This window comes from Typopeltis vanoorti, chromosome 9, assembly GCF_054136105.1.
Source record: "Typopeltis vanoorti isolate ZY-2024b chromosome 9, IOZ_Tvanoo_1.0, whole genome shotgun sequence".
Classification (NCBI taxonomy): Eukaryota; Metazoa; Arthropoda; class Arachnida; order Uropygi; family Thelyphonidae; genus Typopeltis; species Typopeltis vanoorti.
The window spans coordinates 102,055,710-102,059,774 of record NC_143557.1 but is presented as its reverse complement, the minus strand read 5'-3'; positions in this window follow the sequence as shown (position 1 = coordinate 102,059,774).

The following is a 4,065-nucleotide window of genomic DNA, read 5'->3' as shown; positions in this document are numbered from 1 at the left end:
ATACCCCCCCTACCACTTTGTTCCCTTTGTTTCTCTTGATTTTTTTTCATTTATAGCATTGTACTCGTTTATATTATATTTTAATTATCAGGGCCGGCAGAAGCGAGCATGCGATGCATGCAGGCGCCGCTACAAAGGGGGCGCCGCCGCCTGGGCACCGTTCATAAGTTCATTTTAAGAAACAAAATTTTTATCATGAAAACAAAAAAATCTTAGAATGATCAATATTAAAATAAATATTGGCAGGATACACCGAATAAAAATTAAAAAAAAACTGTATATTGCCGCCACTTTGATCAGCTGGCTGTTTACAATTTTGCAGCGAGAGTGGGCTAAATGCTTGCCTAAAGAATGTTGTGTCTACTGCAGTCTAGCTAAAGTGAAATGGTGAACGGTTTTTATGTGCAGAAAGGAATTTTCGTACAAAACATTTGTTGCTAGTTAACCAGTCATATGGTACGCATCTCAGTAGGCTACTGACAGTAGCGCAATGCGGACTATTATTTTGTCTCTGTGTCGTGTTGTGTAATAATTTCTTGTGGGTATAAAATAGAAATGGAATCAAAAATTAAAAAAAGTTATCCGGTGCACAAAATCGTAAGCGTCATGCTGCGAAAGAAGCATATGTTAAGAAAAAAATTCGGGCTCTTAATAAATTTGTTAAAATATTCTGATGCGGATTATAACCAACTCGATACATCAGAAATCAGAGTTGAAGAACCGTGTACATCATCCAGTTTTCCATGAAAGTACTATTGCAACTATTGAACAAGATAACAAGATGCATGATTTAAGTGAAAAATAGTTAGGAATAGATTTAGTTGTAGTTAACCACGAAACTAACACATTGCTAGTCTCTGTACATTTAGAAGATCCAGATGAATGGGGAAATATTGATGAAAAATTACGAGTTGTTTTAATTGAAATGGGGCCTGTTCAAAAGAAAAATATAATATTTCCCAGAGATAGATATTGTCATAAATTTGGCAACACGTATCACAATTGAAAAATAGAAAACGGTGACCTCGTGCCAAGAACATGGCTCATTTATTCCGAAACTTTAAATTCTGTTTTTTTGCTTTTGTTGCAAACTTTTCGCACCTACCGAATCAAGTAGTCTTGTAGAAGGCTATAATGATTGAAGAAATGTAAGTACAACTTTGACTATACAAGAGACTAGTTTAACAACATGAAAAATTTCTTAAAATGGAAAGAACTTGATAAAAATGTAAAAAACAAAACTACTGTTGATTGAGAGACTTAATGGAAAAGAAACATTGGACGAGTGTTTTAGAACGCTTGATTGATATTATAAAATTCCTTGGTAACCAAAATTTAACTTTTCACGGATCACCTGATAAATTATATGAAAGGAATAACGGCAATTTTTTAAAATTAGTCGAACTGTCTGCAAAGTTTGATCCCGTCATGGAAAATCATGTTGAAAGGACCCTACAACGAAACAACAGAGTACATTATTTGAGTAAAGATAGTCAAAATGAAATATTGGAAACCTTAAGTAACGCAATCAGGGATACAATTTTATTATCAATTCGAAAATCTAAATATTGTTCCATAATTTTAGACTGCACACCTGATGTAAGTAAAACAGAACAAATGACCATTATTATTCGCTTTGTTTCCTGGGACAATGGAATTGTCAAGATCAGGGAAATATTTTAGGTTTTGCAGATATATCAGATTCCACAGGACGTGATTTATGCGCAACAATAATGGAACAACTAAAAAAATGGAACATTCCTATTGAAGACATGCGAGGTCAAGGGTATGACAACGGGACAAATATGAAAAGGAAAAAATATGGGCTCCAAAATTTGCTTATAAACAAAAATCCTCGAGCTTTTTACGTGCCATGTGCTGCTCATACTCTAAATTTAATCATTAACGATTTAGCCAAAGTGAATGAAGATACAATTAGTTTCTTTGCAATTATTCATGAAATATACAATTTCTTTTCATTCTCTTACAAACGTTGGGCAATCCTTTTAAAGTTCGTAAAAAAATTTAACATTGAAACAGCCATCAGAAACGCGATGGGAAAGTAAAATTAATGCAATCCGCCCTCTACGATATCAGTTACGAGAAATTTACGATGCACTTTTTGAAATTTTAAATAATGAAAATTTTAATAAAGAAACTCAGCATGAAGCACAAACATTATGTGATAAAATAAAGGACTACACATTTATTTGCTCTCTTATAACTTGACATGATTTAACAGAATAAATTCTATGAGTAAAATGCTTCAAGGCAAAAATATGAACATTACACTTGCTTTAGAATCTATCGAAAACTTAAAAATATTCTTACAAGAGTATCGATCAGATACAAAGTTTAAAGAAGTTCTAAAACGGCAAAAGAACTGAGTAAAGAGGTGGACAGAGAACAAGAATTTAAAACTGGTACGGAAGTCCGACGACGAAAGAAGACACGGCAATTTGATTACGAGCATCATGACGAAACGCCACAATCGCCAGAAGATACATTTAGAGTGACTGTGTTTTATGTTTTATACACTTCTAGACGTTGCAATGTGTTTGTTAATGGAACGTTTTGAACAACTAAAAACATATTATGATAATTTCAATTTTTTGTATAGATTACTACAAATTAATAACGAAGATTTACGAAAAAATTATGACGATTTAGAGATTCTCTTGAAGGACGGCGACAATAAAGACGTAAATGCAATAGAACTATATGACGAGTTATGTACTTTCCGGGATATTTTTCGGGAGGATAATTTAAATATTCGAAACCCTTTCGATATTCTTAATTTTATTTTGTCCAATAATTTATCTTTCCCTAACTTTTCAATTGCTTTAAGAATACTAGTAACACTTACCTATTAGTGTAGCGAGCGGTGTACGTTCCTTTTCCAAGTTGAAATTATTTAAAAGTAGGTTTAATTTAAAACCTACTTAAGAACAAGTATGTCACAAATAAGGCTTTTTAGTTTGGCGTTAATAGCTATAGAAAATGATATATGTACGGAATTAGACGTTAAGACCATTATTTCTAATTTTCTGAATATGCAATCAATAACCCTAAAATTTTAATTTAAAAAAAAGTCAAGTATAGTTAAGATAAAAAGCCAAATGGCTAGTTTTCTGGCACCTTAATATAGAAAATAAGGGGATAAACATCCTTTGTTATTTTATAGCCAGTAAGCGAAACTAAAGATCGATAACTACGATCTATAAGTTTCATGCCGAAAAACTATCGGCGAAGGCAATTTGAAGGTGGAGCAAGGTCCCTCACTAGTCTTAATATTTTCTCATAATGTAAAACACAGCTCCTAGGAGATGTAATACTGTCATTACATTATGAGGAGAGGTCACTACCCAGAGCGGTTTCAACCTTTTTTGAGGTCTCATCAGTGAGTAGGTAGACCTGGAAGATATCAAAGCTTAGTGAAAAGAACTTACATACCTTCACTATACGAATACCATAAAGGTGTAATTATATTTTAGTTAAGATAAAAAGCCAAATGGCTAGGTTTCTGGCACCTTAATCAGGGGATAAATATCCTTTGTTTTTTGGGTAGTGACCTCTCCTCATAATGTAATGACATTATTACATCTCCTAGGAGCTGTGTTTTACATTATGAGAAAATATCAAGAATAGTGAGGGAGCTTGCTCCACCTTTACTTCGAATTGCCTTCCCTGATAGTTTTTCGGCATGAAACTTATAGATCGTAGTTATCGATCTTTAGTTTCGCTTACTGGCTATAAAACAACAAAGGATGTTTATCCCCTTATTTTCAATGTCAAGTATATTTATATAATTTAATTTATTTTCTGTTATTCTGTAAAGATGTTATTTTTTGAATACTTATATTAAATGTTCTAATTATTTCTGAATTGTTTTCTTATTTTTTCATCTATCTTGAGTTTCTTTTATTTTCCTAAAAGGTAGTTCCACATAAAAATTATTAAAAAATTTTTTCAACTTACTATGAATTTAGTAAAATGCAAGAATTTTTTAAACTTTAGTTCAAATAAACTTTAACTTTAATTAAAATTCATTTTAATTTTGTTAGC